At 42.7% G+C, this 18,502-nt stretch overlaps 1 protein-coding gene across 8 annotated transcripts in view; it reads left to right on the top strand.

Annotated features, from left to right (window-relative positions):
* Positions 1-18,502, top strand: part of COL13A1 (collagen type XIII alpha 1 chain) — a 171,649-nt gene that overhangs the window by 41,148 nt on the left and 111,999 nt on the right. The window lies entirely within an intron of this gene.

The following is an 18,502-nucleotide window of genomic DNA, read 5'->3' on the forward strand; positions in this document are numbered from 1 at the left end:
GGCCTTAAGCAAAGGCCTATAGTGCCTATGCCTGAATGTGGCCTTGTCAGTTCTGAAGTTACAGTGACCAAACAGAAGCACCATCACAGGTGTCCTCACAAGAAAATTGACAAGAGAGCTGCAATTGCAGCTCTGCTCTGTCCACAAGTCCCACTGGCAAAGGAGCAGGGCAATGCCATGAGCAAAAGTTTGAAGAAAGAATTTATGGTTACTCTAATGTCAGGGTTTGGGAGGCACCCAGGAGCCAATTTGTGCCATCCTTTAGACAGAGGATTACAAGCAATAGGGATATGTTACTGGCCTTTACAGGGCCAGAGCTGTGACTAGGCTATTACAGGAGATATCAATCATCTTGATGGCCAGACGAGCTCAGTTAAAGGAAAGACCACCCCATACGTTTTAATATCCACAAGGGATGTGAGACAGTGTTTGGGAGACAACTCAAGTAGCCAGTGATGTGAGAGAAAAGACAGTCTTTAAAAAGACCAGGGATATACAACTCTCATTTGTTCCTCCCAGCTTAGGTGACAGGATCTGTGGTTAGAAAAATAAGATGCAAAATATATTGGGAAGGATGAAAAGAAGATAGTGTATAGATTAAAAAGTGAGATAAGAGAGTAACAAGAATTAGAAAAGAAAGTGGCTAAAAATTAATGTGTGAAAGTAAATATTAAAAGAGTTACACATTGGTAATTAAGATAATGGAAGACAGAAAAGCAGGAATTAATTTATGTAACTTGGCATGTGAGCAAAAGGTCACTAGAAAGTTGTAAATTTAGATATATTATCATCAGATGTTTTTATATAATTATTAACTACAGTAGTCTCCAACCATCCACTGCACCTGGACAACTGCCCTACAATAGAGATTATCATAACTTGCAGGCTTAGATAAGTACAATTTTTTTTTTAGTTCACCTGGACATGATTTACTTGTGTGTGTGTTAGCCAAGTTTCCTGTAGTTTGTTACTGATTCTATGGAGTTGTGTAGTGCATGGCTGGAGGCTAAGGATAATATCTAGCTCCCCAAAAGAAGAATTTCATGGATTTTCTAAGTAAATGGCCACATGCAGTTCCAGAATTTTGAATGAGCATCACCTAAACTCCTGGAGCAGAATATGTTATGTTAGATAAACTACAGAGTGAAGCTTAATAGATACTACCCAAAACTATTCATAGGATCTGTTCCTTGGACAGGTGTCTTGTTTGAACAACAACTTGTTTTTTATGTTAGGGACAGCATGCGGGGACAAAGGAATTTAGGCTGGGATTTTCAAAGAGGCCTATGGGGGTTGGGTGCCCAACTCTCTCTGAAATTCAATATGATTGAGTGTCTAACTCCTTTGAGCCTTAATAAGTACAAATTCTAAGTCACTACTCTTATAATTAACCATTCCTAGTTCACATGTTGGATATCCTGTAAGAACTTTGATAAGATGTTATGTTCAGGTTGCAATTCTATTCATTTATAAAAACAAGCCATTTATACTTGCACCTTAAATCTTTTTTGTACTGAAGCATCTACCAGTCCAGGCAGAACAAGACTGTCACCAGCACATTTAGCTCCTGTCTGAGCCAAACTTAGAGCATTGCTTTCTCCTGCCAGCTTGAGCGTGGGTTTTGGTTTGTTATTTCAAGTGCCCATAAGCTGAAGGCACCCGAATAAACTCAGGAAAAGGCAGGGATTTAGACAGAGATGGCAGCAAGGCTAGAGGAGACCTTTATATACCAGAAAATGTCAGTGTAGATTTAAGTCAATGGTGTATAAGCCAAGTGCAAAGTGTGATGACATTCTGTGCTAGACCTAGCGCTGTGCCAGTCATTCAGTTAATACCTAACCAGGGAGATGTTTTGGCCTTTCTTTAAATACATGGAACGGTCATGGTGCACAAAGCAGGATTATAGTTTTTGCCCATGTAAAAACAAACATAACTCAGTTCTAAGTCTCTCTTATTCAGTAACACAGAGGTTCAGCCATGTCAGAAAGACAAATTAGAGGACTGGGCCAAAAGAAATCTGATGAGGTTCAACAAAGACAAGTGCAGAGTCCTGCACTTAGGATGGAAGAATCCCATGCACTGCTACAGACTAGGGACCGAATGGCTAGGCAGTAGTTCTGCAGAAAAGGACCTAGGGGTTACAGTGGATGAGAAGCTGGATATGAGTCAACAGTGTGTCGTTGTTGCCAAGAAGGCCAATGGCATTTTGGGATGTATAAGTAGGGGCATTGCCAGCAGATTGAGCGACGTGATTGTTCCCCTCTATTTGACATTGGTGAGGCCTCATCTGGAGCACTGTGTCCAGTTTTGGGCCCCACTCTACAAGAAGGATGTGGAAAAATTGGAAAACATCCAGCGGAGGGCAACAAAAATGATTACGGGACTGGAACACATGACTTATGAGGAGAGGCCGAGGGAACTGGGATTGTTTAGTCTGCGGAAGAGAAGAATGAAGGGGGATTTGATAGCTGCTTTCAACTACCTGAAAGGGGGTTCCAAAGAGGATGGATCTAGATTGTTCTCAATGGTAGCAGATGACAGAACAAGGAGTAATGGTCTCAAGTTGCAGTGGGGGTGGTTTAGGTTGGATATTAGGAAAAACTTTTTCACTAGGAGGGTGGTGAAGCAGTGGAATGCGTTACCTAGGGAGGTGGTGGAATCTCCTTCCTTTGAGGTTTTTAAGGTCAGGCTTGACAAAACCCTGGCTGGGATGATTTAGTTGGGGATTGGTCCTGCTTTGAGCAGGGGGTTGGACTAAATGACCTCCTGAGGTCCCTTCCAACCCTGATATTCTCTGATTCTATGAAAGGGAATGGAAGTGTAAATGAGTATGTGTATCTTAGGAGAAGGCTGAATCTTCCATGACCAGAAAGAGAATGACGCAATACGGATTTATTTGATGACCTCCTCTCACCCCACCACAAATACACATTCTCCTATATTAGATGGAGCCCCTGAGTCTCTGCTCAGAGTTTGTCCCCTGCTGAAGGTGGGGGGAGTTTGACTATGTTGGCACATGACTGCTTTGTGTTGTGAATCTGATATATAAGTAGCAGCGGAAATTGCAATATGGTGAGACTGTATGAATGAACCAGCCCTGAAATGAACATAGGAGCAGCCAGTGTTATAACAACAGTGAAGCCTACTCAAGGGACTGCCTGAAACAAGGAGTGGACCAAAACAACTCCACCAGTTGGAGCACCTGCAAAGAGCTGATCAAAATCTGGACCTACATTTCCAAACTGGATTCTGCAAATGGCCACTATCTTTAACGTACGCCAAATCCACCTGGATCCAAAACACCCTCAAATTCTGGAGTCTTTGAAATCCAGATTTGGATCTGAATTCCACAGATTGAGCCCAGCTCTAATCTAAACTACTGCAAAGCAGCACACAAGCGGCCACATGCCATACTGAGTAAGGTCAGCTTTGTACTCCTGACATTTTAATCAGCATTTCATAACTAATTGCCTTGACACTACTGTCTTGTTATCAATTAACATAGACCTGAATGTCAGGAAGTAATTGTATGTCTAACTTTCTAAGGCTGCCTTCTGGGTCTGTGAAATGGCTGGATTTCCTCACAGGGATGTCATTACACATTTGGCGCTCTCCTCTTTTTGAAGAGCTCATGAGGGTTAATCCAAAGGAGTGACTATAAAGCCTTTATGCTACCCATCACAGTCATGTATTCTGGGTCTGCCACATCAATTACAGAAAAACTGTAGTACAAAAATGTTTGAGAAAGTTTTAAAAACATGTATTCCCCTCACCCTCTTTTTTGTGTTAACTAAGGCTAGTCTGCCTAAGTCCAGCTATCCTAGGGTTACCAGACGTCAGTATTTTCCCGGACATGTAAGGCTTTTTGGTTCTTAAACGCTGTCCGGGAGGAATTTTTAAATATCTAAAAACGTCCGGGATTTTGCCATTATTATTTTTCCTCAAAAAAGAGTTGATCATTCAAGAAAGAGAGTGAATGTTGATCATTCGAGAAAGAAAGTGAAAGTTGATCACTCGAGAGAGTGCCCGCTTTTTCCCCCTAGCTCCCAGCGCTTGTGCTGCGAAACAGTTGTTTCGCATGGCTGGGAGGGAGGGGGGAGGAGGGAGTATGTGGCAGGCTCAGGGGAGGAGGTGGGGCCAGGGTGGAGATTTGGGGAAGGAGGTCCAATGGGGCAGGGAAGGGGCAGAGTTGGGGAGGGGACTTTGGGGAAGGAGTTGGAATGGGGGTGGGGAAGGGGTAGAGTTGGGGCGGGGCTGAGGGTGGGGGGGTATGAGAAAATACCCCCCTACCAGTGGAGTGTCCTCTTTTTTGAATGTTCAAATATGGTAACCCTAAGCTATCCAGATCTCAGTGGGAGAGAAAAAACTATATGTGATAACATTTTAGACACCTTTAAAAATTGCCTCTTCTCCATACATCAGTGGGACACTTTAAAAGGTTCCACTGGTTTAAAAGAATGTTTAAACACAGTTCTGGCAAACTTTCCATTTCTAAAGACAGGGAATATTTTTGGTACCAGTAGAATATTTCAGACCATTGGAATCCACTCTAATAATGCCAAGTTTTTAAGAGCTGATACCTTGGGATTTGAGGCCTTCCAGGCTAGAAAGAAGTGCGGTACTGGCATATCCTGTTACAAAATTAGGGTTTCCTCTTCCTAATGATATAAAGCTCTTGTTTCTAACCCTGATGCATCATAACATATTGGACCTTTGAACATTCACTGGGACAGGGTTGCATACTGCCTGTCCTATTGCTGTAATTTTTCGGGGGGACACTTTACCTTTTTGGGGGGCGAGGAGAATATAGAACCATTTGTCTGTTTCATTGTTAAAAAAGCATTTGAAGATGCTGAGAAATTTGGAATGTTAGGAGTGGTCCCAGTGGAGACAGATTAGTGAGCACAGAGCAGGAGAAACAGTCAAAGGTTTATGAGGAATTCAATATTTTTTAAATTGTCATCATATAGCACCAGACGTGCATTGTGCTGTACAAAATCAGAACATTTATAACATGTTTCTGCAGTTTACCACATGGATGTCACCACCACATATACAAATAGAGAGAGAGGGCAGCTTCTATCTGTGTAAGAATTAGGGCTGTTGAAAAAGGTAGTGGCAGGGGAGGTAATTTACATTTCACATGTGCCTTAGAAGACCATAGGCTACTTATAATGACTCTGTTTTTTCAAAGTTCATCATTTTAAAAAGTGATTTGCAGTCTCATCTTTGTTGGGAATTGCTGCATCATTCCCCTGATCCACCTCTGAAATGTTTGTTCTAATCACTCCCACCCTGTTTCCCATGCTGCAAGCACTATAGCTGGATAACAGCAATGGCAATAACTTCCATTTCTACAGCACCTTGCAGCAAAAGTGCTGAGTAGAATAGGTGCTTCCGAAGCAGTCCTGTCACTGCCTGGAACAGCATGGAGCACTGCTGGCAACAGGGAAGTGCCTCTCACCACCACACACCATTCCACTCAGGGCTCATACACCATAACAAAGTGACATTCAAATACAATGCAAGCAAAACACCCTCTTAAAGTGAAAATCAATAAAAGCAAACAAGGAGATTCAACTCAAAAGAAAGGAACTGTGGGAGGTAATACTTATAGGGCCCCTGCTATGAATAGACAAAGGCACTTCATTCTAGCCAGGTTTAATTGTTATGAATGTGTGATTGTTTGTTTGAGTAATCTCTCACCTTCACCTCCCAGCCTCTGTTGGTCACGGATTTGTTCTTTGTTTGCTATTTGTTTATAGGTACTGAATTTAATTTGTCTCCTGAAGCACCTTCTCATGCAAATAGTCTACGGTGAAAATATGAGATAGGAAAAATGATTGGCTTCATTTGCACCTACACTGGTTTGAGGGTTTCAATTCTGAGAGAGTTTTGTGCAGTTTCCTGTTGTCTTTGCTCTTCAGGAATCCAGGCCTAGTGAGACATGGGCCATCAAGGAGTAAATAGAACCTTTTCTTCTGAGCTAGTGCCTCAGTTTCACCAGGACTGCAGAAACCTAAAATACCTGTGAGAACATACTGTAGATGTTACTACCCATGACAATGAATGCATCCGATGAAGTGAGCTGTAGCTCACGAAAGCTTATGCTCAAATAAATTTGTTAGTCTCTAAGGTGCCACAAGTCCTCCTTTTCTTTTTGCAGATACGGACTAACATGGCTGCTACTCTGAAACCATGACAAGTGTTACAAGATTACCCTGATTTCCCATTGTAACATTCCAAAAATCACATTGTCTAGCAGAACAAACACCATGCGCCACTTTGACAGATCACAAAAGCCCAATACTGATGCAAAGCGGCATTACCACAAAGTGTTAAAGGTGGCAATTCTTACTTTGAACCTATAGTTCATGCTCTCCTCCTCAGAAAATGTAGTGAGGCACACTGGTTTGTCTGCTAATAGATATTATTGTCAACAGTTCCTCCCAGCACAAAATGGTTTCCCCAGACTCCTGCCCTTATGCTTTCAACTGATTTGGGTAAGTCTTATGCATCATAAATAGTGCAACTTGCTTCTTCACATCAAGATAAAAGAATGGCAGGATAGAAATTGTCCACATGCATCTAATTCAAAAACATCAATGGAGAAGAAAACAAAGCTTCCAAACTTTTGTCCATGTCAGAAACACTGACTGTGTGTGACCCTCCTCCTCCTTCTCCACCCTCAGAGCCAGATATCTTTGTGTCTTGGATATCCCAAGGAATAGGCAAGTGACAATGTGGAGCCATGAGGGTGATGCCTCCACAGTATTTCTAGAACTTAGCAGAGAATGGCAGCACTGGAGGTGGTAGCATGTTTCACTATGGCCAGACCAATGAGTCAGCCTCTACCCCAACTTTTCAGCATGACAACGAATATCAAGAAAAGAGTCTTTCCCAGGGCTTGATCCAACAACCTACACAGAGCAGAGTGGTGGGTGCCAGTTAGTTCAGGGCTTGTGATTAGCACACTCTTGCAGTAGCATTCCTCTATAGCAAGATTTCCACAGAGCAGGGAGCCGTCTTCAGAGTGCCCAGCCCCACTCTCTAAACCCTGCACACATGACAGAGGGCATAAAGGGATGTGGCCACGGGTGGGCAGCATGGCCCAGTGATGCATTCTTATGCACACCCCACTGAGCACTAATGAGATGAATGGCAGACATTTTGGGGGTATTTCACTACTCCTGCTCAGTCCCAGGAGTAAACCCTGAATGCAGTGTGAGGTATTGAACCGTATCAGCACCTTAACCTGCTTGCTGTCGTCTGCTGCTCCGTGCATTCCCTTCCATGTCCCTGCTGGGTCAGGCCCCAGGTGTTTATCTGAAAGTTGCCTATGTACCCAGTAAAGCTTTCATGTGGCTTAGAGAAAGGCTTCTTTGTTCTTAGTGTAAGTTTTTTCTACCTCATTGGAGATTTCTTATAAACATACTTCTCAACTTATAACATGGCACCAGTAAGAAAGATGCTACCAAAAACCAAAATATAGCCATGACTATGCAACTTAAAATGATAAACGGCTATGGACCAGGGTGAATGAGGGCTTAGTGGGGAGGGGAGGTAAAAGATAAACATGGAAAAGGACAGGTTTCAGAGTAGCAGCCGTGTTAGTATGTATTCGCAAAAAGAAAAGGAGTACTTGTGGCACCTTAGAGACTAACAAATTTATTTGAGCATAAGCTTTCGTGAGCTACAGCTCACTTCATCGGATGCATTTGGTGGAAAATACAGTGGGGAGATTTATATACACACACAGAGAACATGAAACAATGGGTTTTATCATACACACTGTAAGGAGAGTGATCACTTAAGATGAGCCATGACCAGCAGCAAGGGGTGGGGAAAGGAGGAAAACCTTTCATGGTGACAAACAAGGTAGGCCATTTCCAGCAGTTAACAAGAATATCTGAGGAACAGTGGGGGGTGAGTGGGGGGGAAGAAATAACATGGGGAAATAGTTTTACTTTGTGTAATGACTCATCCATTCCCAGTCTCTATTCAAGCCTAGGTTAATTGTATCCAGTTTGCAAATTAATTCCAATTCAGCAGTCTCTCATTGGAGTCTGTTTTTGAAGTTTTTTTGTTGAAGGATAGCCACCCTCAGGTCTGTAATAGAGTGACCGGAGAGATTGAAGTGTTCTCCGACTGGTTTTTGAATGTTATAATTCTTGACGTCTGATTTGTGTCCATTTATTCTTTTACGTAGAGACTGTCCAGTTTGACCAATGTACATGGCAGAGTGGCATTGCTGGCACATGATGGCATATATCACATTGGTAGATGCGCAGGTGAACAAGCCTCTGATAGTGTGGCTGATGTGATTAGGCCCGATGATTGTGTCCCCTGAATAGATATGTGGACAGAGTTGGCAACGGGCTTTGTTGCAAGGATAGGTTCCTGGGTTAGTGGTTCTGTTGTGTGGTTGCTGGTGAGTATTTGCTTCAGGCTAGGGGGCTGTCTGTAAGCAAGGACTGGCCTGTCTCCCAAGATCTGTGAGAGTGATGGGTCATCCTTCAGGATAGGTTGTAGATCCTTGATGATGCGTTGGAGAGGTTTTAGTTGGGGGCTGAAGGTGATGGCTAGTGGCGTTCTGTTATTTTCTTTGTTGGGCCTGTCCTGTAGTAGGTGACTTCTGGGTACTCTTCTGGCTCTGTCAATCTGTTTCTTCACTTCAGCAGGTGGGTATTGTAGTTGTAAGAATGCATGATAGAGATCTTGTAGGTGTTTGTCTCTGTCTGAGGGGTTGGAGCAAATGTGGTTATATCGTAGAGCTTGGCTGTAGACAATGGATCATGTGGTATGATCTGGATGAAAGCTAGAGGCATGTAGGTAGGAAAAGCGGTCAGTAGGTTTCCAATATAGGGTGGTGTTTATGTGACCATCGCATATTAGCACCGTAGTGTCCAGGAAGTGGATCTCTTGTGTGGACTGGTCCAGGCTGAGGTTGATGGTGGGATGGAAATTGTTGAAATCATGGTGGAATTCCTCAAGGGTTTCTTTTCCATGGGTCCAGATGATGAAGATGTCATCAATGTAGCGCAAGTAGAGTAGGGGCATTAGTGGACGAGAGCTGAGGAAGCATTGCTCTAAGTCAGCCATAAAAATGTTGGCATACTGTGGGGCCATGCGGGTACCCATCGCAGTGCCGCTGATTTGAAGGTATACATTGTCCCCAAATATGAAATAGTTATGAGTGAGGACAAAGTCATAAAGTTCAGCCACCAGGTTAGCCGTGACATTATCGGGGATACTGTTCCTGACGGCTTGTAGTCCATCTTTGTGTGGAATGTTGAGGTGTAGAGGGCTTCTCGGAGAACACTTCAATCTCTTCGGTCACTCGATTACAGACCTGAGGGTGACTATCCTTCAATAAAAAAAACTTCAAAAACAGACTCCAACGAGAGACTGCTGAATTGGAATTAATTTGCAAACTGGATACAATTCATAGAATCATAGAATCATAGAATATCAGGGTTGGAAGGGACCCCAGAAGGTCATCTAGTCCAACCCCCTGCTCAAAGCAGGACCAAGTCCCAGTTAAATCATCCTAGCCAGGGCTTTGTCAAGCCTGACCTTAAAAACCTCTAAGGAAGGAGATTCTACCACCTCCCTAGGTAACGCATTCCAGTGTTTCACCACCCTCTTAGTGAAAAAGTTTTTCCTAATATCCAATCTAAACCTCCCCCATTGCAACTTGAGACCATTACTCCTCGTTCTGTCATCTGCTACCATTGAGAACAGTCTAGAGCCATCCTCTTTGAAACCCCCTTTCAGGTAGTTGAAAGCAGCTATCAAATCCCCCCTCATTCTTCTCTTCTGCAGACTAAACAATCCCAGCTCCCTCAGCCTCTCCTCATAAGTCATGTGCTCTAGACCCCTAATCATTTTTGTTGCCCTTCGCTGTACTCTTTCCAATTTATCCACATCCTTCTTGTAGTGTGGGGCCCAAAACTGGACACAGTACTCCAGATGAGGCCTCACCAGTGTCGAATAGAGGGGAACGATCACGTCCCTCGATCTGCTCGCTATGCCCCTACTTATACATCCCAAAATGCCATTGGCCTTCTTGGCAACAAGGGCACACTGCTGACTCATATCCAGCTTCTCGTCCACTGTCACCCCTAGGTCCTTTTCCGCAGAACTGCTGCCGAGCCATTCGGTCCCTAGTCTGTAGCGGTGCATTGGATTCTTCCATCCTAAGTGCAGGACCCTGCACTTATCCTTATTGAACCTCATTAGATTTCTTTTGGCCCAATCTTCCAATTTGTCTAGGTCCTTCTGTATCCTATCCCTCCCCTCCAGCGTATCTACCACTCCTCCCAGTTTAGTATCATCCGCAAATTTGCTGAGAGTGCAATCCACACCATCCTCCAGATCATTTATGAAGATATTGAACAAAACGGGCCCCAGGACTGACCCCTGGGGCACTCCACTTGACACCGGCTGCCAACTAGACATGGAGCCATTGATCACTACCCGTTGAGCCCGACAATCTAGCCAGCTTTCTACCCATCTTATAGTGCATTCATCCAGCCCATACTTCCTTAACTTGCTGACAAGAATGCTGTGGGAGACCGTGTCAAAAGCTTTGCTAAAGTCAAGAAACAATACATCCACTGCTTTCCCTTCATCCACTATCTATTAACATCCATTAACTTAGGCTTGAATAGAGACTGGGAATGGATGAGTCATTACACAAAGTAAAACTATTTCCCCATGTTATTTCTTCCCCCCCATCCCACCCCCCACTGTTCCTCAGATATTCTTGTTAACTGCTGGAAATGGCCTACCTTGCTTGTCACCATGAAAGGTTTTCCTCCTTCCCCCCCCCCACTGCTGGTGATGGCTCATCTTAAGTGATCACTCTCCTTACAGTGTGTATGATAAAACCCATTGTTTCATGTTCTCTGTGTGTGTATATAAATCTCCCCACTGTATTTTTCACCAAATGCATCCGATGAAGTGAGCTGTAGCTCATGAAAGCTTATGCTCAAATAAATTTGTTAGTCTCTAAGGTGCCACAAGTACTCCTTTTCTTTATGGAAAAGGACAAAACAGATTTGTGTGCACAAAGTCCTGAACCTTATAGTATCGATTGCAGCAGCAGCATCTTGCATCATCTCAACTTGATCTCTGGGCACTTTGTGGGTGTACGTTATTGAACAGTGTGAGAGGTGTGGATGCAGAAATGATTTGAGCAGCTCACACAACTATTGCTGCTTTTTCAGATGGGAAAGTAGTGACAGGGAGAAGTCTGAAGAGGTTACCATGTGTCAGAAAACCTGAGAATTGGAATATTAAGGAATCAGAGGAGATGTGGAGATGTGTCCCTGTTCAGAAAAGAGGGATGACACTGAGGAGAGGCACAGTGAAATTAGATGACCTAGCATGTCGTCCATTTGCTTTTCATTCTCCCCATGTGCTGCAAGCACTTAAACAAAAGGACTGGAAAATGTCTCTCTTTCGTATATCTTCAGTAGGTGTCTCTATACCCTCTGCTGAATTGCTGTTTTGCTAATACAGACTAATACAGCTACCACTCTGAAACCTGTTTTGCTATAGTAAAGCCATACAACGAATCACAATAGATAACCCTGGGTTAGACGGCTCCCATAGGCACTATTATCCCCTCTTTCTCCAGTGGTAGAAGAACACAACATTACAAATGTCTGCTGCATCTGAGCAATGTTCCCTCTAATTTTTGACAGGCCATGTGCACAAAAAATTTCTTCTGTGCAAATTGTTGTGCTTCTGTGCAAATTTTTGTGTATGCGGTGTTTCGCCGTGTGCACGGGGTTTAGGATCTGAATGCGTGCGCGCACGCGCACAGCTTAGAGGGAGCAGTGCATCTGAGGACTCTAGCTTTCTGTTTGCCAATACTAAGAGGTCCTGCATTCAAAGTCCAGCCCCAGAAGGCCTCTACATGTAAAGTTATTGAAGGCTTAGTGTGTTTTTACAAGAATGCTCAGCTCACTAATTTTTATATATTACGATGCTGCTCCCTTTCTGTGACTATTAATTTTATGGAGGGAGTATAAAGAGAATGGACCTCAGCTATATCTCCTGCCTTTGATCTGCTTGTGGCGCACATACTAATAAGCAAAGAGCCGCAGGCATCACTGGATTTACTGTGTTGTTCAGGATATAACAGCATTGCTGAGTTTATGTCTTGGAGAAGACAAAGGCTTATATTTTCTTTCATTTCATGACATCCCAATGTCAAGTCTCAATTGGTTAGGAAGGGCAGGGCTATTTAATTATTTAAAAAACAAACAAACAGTTTTTGTTGTTACAGTTGCAACATTACATAAATAAAAAGCACATACAATAAAAGATTATTCCATGGTTTGTTGAAGTGTGATTTACTAATAGTGAGAAATACTAGATGTATCTATCCCATTGGCTGAGCTATTAACTTAATGCAGTGCAAACAAGGTCAGGTGATCTTATCTTACTCAGAAAGAAGGGGAGTCTGGTATTCCAGTACAAAGTTTAGTTATCTGGACTGATGTTTGTAAATTTGTCCATGGTTTTAAAACATTGTATAGTTTGGAGATTCATTGGCTAATTCTAGGTGAATGTTCCACAGTTTTTATTGGAATCGGGAGCTTATTGTGTAAGATCTCCTAGGACAATCTGATTTCTCTATGACAGAAAGATTGTACTGTGTAAAGGTGAGGTGACATCTGGATCTGGATCCACATTAGATTTAAGGTGAGATTGCAAGTTCAAATGGAAGGTGCCAAAATTTTGCTAGTTGATTTTTTGAGATTTTGGCTCTAGATACTGGAAATCTAAAGAGAATAACTGATATTGTGAGATTTCCACTATTCAGAAACGAAATCTGACAAAAATATTTTTTTCCTCAAGATTTCAGCGACATCCAAACCAGAACGGTTTTTCTTCCAGTTTTGGATAAGACCAGCGGCCAAACTCACAGAGCTCACCTGGGATTCATGAATGTGAATTGGATCAGCCCCACAAAACTGCAAAGGGGTTCTGAATGAAGTTTTTGGTTTTGACTCATCTCCAGTTCTGATATATAATATAATACTGGTACTTATAATGGAGTGATTAAGTGACTGACTGACTTAATTTCCATGTTCCCATTGAGCTGGAGTCTTGATATACTTGTTCATTAGGGCACCTGAGTTCAAGGGGAGAAATCCCAAATTTGAACTTTGATCAAAAGTCACCATAAGGTCACCAGTCTCTTTTATTGGATTTTATAGCTGAAGTGCCCCTTTGAGCCACAATCCTGAAAATTGATGCATTCATTCATTCACCATGGTCTGACGATCACAGGGGAATTAAATTTGACATTGCTATCATAGATCATCAAAGTTCAAGAGTCAAATAATTTTTTTAACTGATCTTAATTTCTCCCGTGAGGTAGTCATGTTGGTTGTGAGACATCTAGTGTGGAAAAACTGAGATAATCTAAGGTCACCAGTTCTATTTACTGGAGTTTAGACAAGAACATTTTTTGAAGATGAACAAATACTCCACAGGCATCTACCGAGCCACATCCAATGCTAATGGGTGAGCCTGCTGTCAGCTACTCCATCTTATCAGTAAGCCTAGTTTCTGGGCACTTTTCTTTTACAAAAAATGTCTAGAAAATATGGAAAACACAGAAAAAATTGACAGTTATATTGAGTATACAGTACTTTCCCCACTGAGAGGAAACCACAAAAAATGAATCCAAATGTTCCTTTTCACAAGCAATATCCACAGAATTTTTCAGGAAAATTTGGGAACCTGATGAAAGAAACTTGTCAGTTTAAGCGCCAGATATTTACTGGTATTTAGTCAAAGTTTTATGTACATGGACTCTTCAGTTCTGCATATTGGCAGCTTACAAAGGTTTTTCGAAAGAAAAGAAACCAAAGGTATTAAGGAAACATCTTCCTGGAGGATAGATTAGCTCCCAGGGGCACAGAGACAGAAATAAAATATGGAAATTAGCATACAGTAAAAGAAAAAGGTATCCAATGTATTTGATAACTGTAATTTGTTCATTACCCTTTCCTTGCTATTGTGTTCCCTCCAACAGGAAGGTCTGTGGTGCTTGTAATAAACCATTATTATACAAGTTAGGAGTATTTTACCTCCCTTATGTCTACTAGACTGTTTTAAATTCTAAGGGGTTTATTGGGCATGAGGGTAGTTACAAATATAAGTTCCGATCCTCAAAATCCACTTGAGTAACTTTACTCACATGAGGAATGTAATGGGGCTGCACACTTATGCTGAATTACTTATATCTTAGTTTGCAGGATTGGGCCCATGGTCTGTTTCTTTTGTGTTTCCATTTGTTATTTAAGTTCAATGTTTGGTTTCAATACTAAAGACTAGATTTACCACTCTTTGGCTTCCAGCAGCAGCAGTAGCACTTGGAAGGGTGGAAATCTAATATCTATGAGCAGAGTAATTTGGGAATACAGAGACAAACACAGTAGCAATTGCAATGTATGAGCTATTACAGCCTAGCTCTTTCTTTACCCACAGCTTTCTTTTTCTGGTCGTTGTAAGTGTCAGCTTTGTCTGCTGTGACACGCTCAGCTGCTGTTCTTTGGGAAGGAGGTTAAAGGGCAGTTTGAAAGTTATTTTGGTTGAACACGCTCATGCCAGGAGCATTTCTGAAAAACAGAGGGGTGTGGAAGGATGTGGGTGCAGCAGAGAAAACAGAGAATGGATGTTTTTTACATCTTCTCCATGTGCTGGCGAAGTTATGGTTACACCTTTTAAGGTCACCCACCTCATTAGGTAGAACATTCCTCATGTCCAACCCCCATAGTTCCCCTCTTTCACGGACTTGGAGAATGCTGCATCTGTCTCTGATTAGGTGGGCTGTTTTCACCCACAGTCTTCTCTCTGTCCAAACCAAAGGGGAGTCAGTCTCCACTATGTATCCTTCTGCCCGGAGCCCCCAAGTGTCCATTGTTAGGTAGAGAACTCCACAGGATTCCCAATTTTGCTATATTATGAAAGGGTTGTCTCCTGAAATCTCAACCACTGAGGGGAAGGAGGTTGCTTCCCCACCTCTAGTCAGAGGTTTTCCTGTCTTTTGCTGTTTCCAGCATGTACCTCTGTAATGTTGTGCACAGTCTGCCATCTCTCCTCAGATGTGTAGATAATCTACAACACAACTTGCTGTGTAAAAGTTAAATATTTGTTAATACCAACCATAGCACAACATTTCCTTTTGAAACGGACACTTGAACTTGTTTGTCAGATGGTGTTGAATGCGGAGGGAGTGAGAATTGGTGCTAGGGACAATCACTCAGCACAAGGTTTATCAACAAAGGCTGTTGAAGCACCAGATTAATGGCAGTGGCATATCAGAAGCCAATTCACATAAATAATAAACAAGTATCTCCTCCTTAACCAACCAACCATCAGCAAATTATTGCCTACATCAGAGAGCAGCGGGCAGTATGGTTGTCAGGTTGGGAAATGCAAGCATGGCAAGCTAGACATTTTGATGTTCTCTACATACAGCCAGAGGGACTCTGCTGTAGTTTTGCCCCTGTTAATACGGACCTGAGGTGACCTGCAGGTGAGTTGGACCCATCCAATTGCCACAACTCATTGGGACAGTGACTAGTTTAGACCTGAGCATAGTTTTGGCCCTAGTAGTCAAGGCCTTGTGTACTGTGTTCAAGAAAGGCCTCTTGATTTCTGTGGCAGCTTCACTCCAATTAAAAAGTGGAGGGTTTTGTTACATTACATTGAAAAGGAATCATACAGTCAGCACAGTAGCATCTGGTGGTGTTTATCGTGAAATTCAGTTCAGTGTAGTTTGGGTGTGCTACACACATTTGTACTGACAACACATAACTGTGAGAGGAGCTGGAAATTTTGGAAGTTAAGTGTAGGGAGTTTGGGCTTTCAGTAACAAATGAGGCATGGGAAGCAGTTTAGGACTGCTGACTAAATACACTGGGTCCAGTCCTCAGCCTCATTATGGCTGCTTTGCACTGCATCTGGTGTCATAAAGCAGCCTTAAATGGTTAATGGAGATACCCTATGATGAGTGAATCCATGGGTGGCATACAGCTAGTGTACTATCTCCTACTCCACTCTCCCTTTCCAATGTAGGGGGCTTAGCCAAGGGGAAGTGGGAAGGCCAGGGCATCTCTATGCCCAAGCAATCCCCACTACCAGAATGACCCCTCAAGGCCACAGACAGCTGTGTGTAAGAGCAGCCCTGAGGCTGCTTTAGCTTACACCAGGAACTAGTTTGGGCGTCAGCTGTCCCCTGCTCCACCTGATTTACGTCACTCTGGCAATACAAAGCAGCTGTAAAGCTAGAGGATCTCATCAGTGAGAACTCCCCTGACATTGGGGTGTGTCTGAGAGAGAGAGGGTGTGGCTGCAGAATCCTTATGCCCCAGCAGTCCCTAATTGCTGCTGGACCAGTCCCTTGTCTGCAGGCAGCCAGGTATCAGTTAGAAGAGTCTGAAGCTACTCTAACTTGTGAAATGGTCCCTGCCAAATGGAATCAGGGGGAAATAAATATGGCTTAAAACCACTTTTGATCCTTGCTCCAGTCCTGTGCTGAATACAGCTAGGTTAGAATAAAGGATCAGCCAACGTAAGCTGACTGCATATAGTGTCACTTCTGCTTAGAAATATATTCACTATGCCAGTTTCTGAATGGACATTCCCTATTATGGACCAGAATGAGTGAAGAGATATTACTCAGACAATGAGATCTACATGGCCCACTGAGCTGTAATAAAAGAAAGGTGGGATGGAGCAGTGGGGGCGGGGGCACGGGACGAGGGAGCAGGGCAGAGTGCATGTTGTGAAATGTAGTGCTCTGGCAGACTATGCTGCTGACAGAGCTCTGGCATGCTTCACTGCAATCTGATCACATCAGCTTCCAAGGTGTCAAGCAGCCCATGATTTCAGTAAGAGATGCAGATGGGGTTGCTGAATGGCAGCCCAAAATATTCTGTGATATCATACAAGTGGTCACGGTAACAAGTGATGACATCACAGTGGATCCATTTTCCTCACAAAAATAGACAAAAATTCCACTAGGCCACAAACATCTCCAAAATACCAGTGACTGACTTGAGGAGGAAACTTGAGAGAGAGACTGGATTTTTCTGTTAATTTTTTGTATTGAAAAAGGACAAATTGCTTAAAGCTTTTAACAGAAACGGGGAGCATAAATTAGATGCAACTTCTAGATTGAGGACAGTTGCTATTTGATGGCATTTGCTGGGCTGTTGGATTTTATTATTATTTTCTCAAAGGCAACAAGTTCCAGAAGGCCAGGCTGTTGCCCAAGAAGGCACAAAACTCATTAAAAAGGGATGTACTTGGAAGTGAATAAATGGATTTAAATTCTGTCCACATGATGGTTTGTCCTTGTGATTGTAAAAGGGTGCAGATGCTGTAAACCTTACTTAGGTGAGACATCCCCTTTGGAGTAAATTGCACAAGTAAGAACAAGCAACATGAGTAAGGGCTGCAGAATCAGCTCAATAGCTAATAGCTGGCACAGCCTTACCATGATTAGCATCAATACTTTCTAGCTGCCAACTGTGCTGCAGCCATGATAAAAAAAAAACCCACATGGTATGGCCAAGCTTGAGGGTTAGTCTATAGCATGATTTTGGAAAGCATGAATCTAAATAAAACCCAAGCCTCTTTGCAATATAGGACTGAGACACCATTCAAGCCATAGTGTGAACTTATAGGAACAAATTCCACCTTAGGTTATGAGTGCAACTCCTGAGGACATCAGTGGGAGCTTAGTGCATGTAATGAATGGCAGAATTTAGTCCACAACAAATATGCAGCTGGAATTTAGGGATGTGATCTGAGAAAGCTTGACAGGCTTTTTTTTAGAGCACATTTGTAATAAGCCACAGGCCTTTCTCTATCTTCTCTCCCCAAGTGAGATCATCTCTACATAACATCACCCATGTATGTCCAATGGACCATGAGAAGGACATTTCTGTAGAGTCCCTCCACTTTACCTTTTGACTTTAAACTTGACTGTCTGGAGGAGAAGAGAGTATTAAATCAGAAATTCCTCCTTTAAAAGAAATTAGAAGAGACTGACAACAGAAGACAGTGATGGTTAAGGTGGTATATATTACACCTCTAACACTCAGACTCCCTTAAACCTTCTATTGATGTGCAGGGGATTCTAAATGATGAAGACCCAGAAGGCATACGTCCAAGCAGAATGGCAGCTACTTTGGCTTACCCTTTCTTATATCTTCTTACAGCTCTTTCTTGTGGAAACTAAACAAATTTAGCCTTCCTCACATGTTGGCAGAGTGTGAGTAGGTTCCAGGGAGTTTAACTGAGCATAAATTAGTGTAAGTTAGGTCCCTCTCATACCACCTAACATATCACTTCTGGATTGCACCCACAGCCTGGATGAAAGTGTTCAGCAAAAATAAATATAAGGATTATGTATTTAATTATGGTAAAAGGAGATATTGATTGTCTGACAAGAAGAGATTCTGAC

The sequence above is a fragment of the Dermochelys coriacea genome, chromosome 7 (assembly GCF_009764565.3).
Source record: "Dermochelys coriacea isolate rDerCor1 chromosome 7, rDerCor1.pri.v4, whole genome shotgun sequence".
Lineage (NCBI taxonomy): Eukaryota > Metazoa > Chordata > Testudines > Dermochelyidae > Dermochelys > Dermochelys coriacea.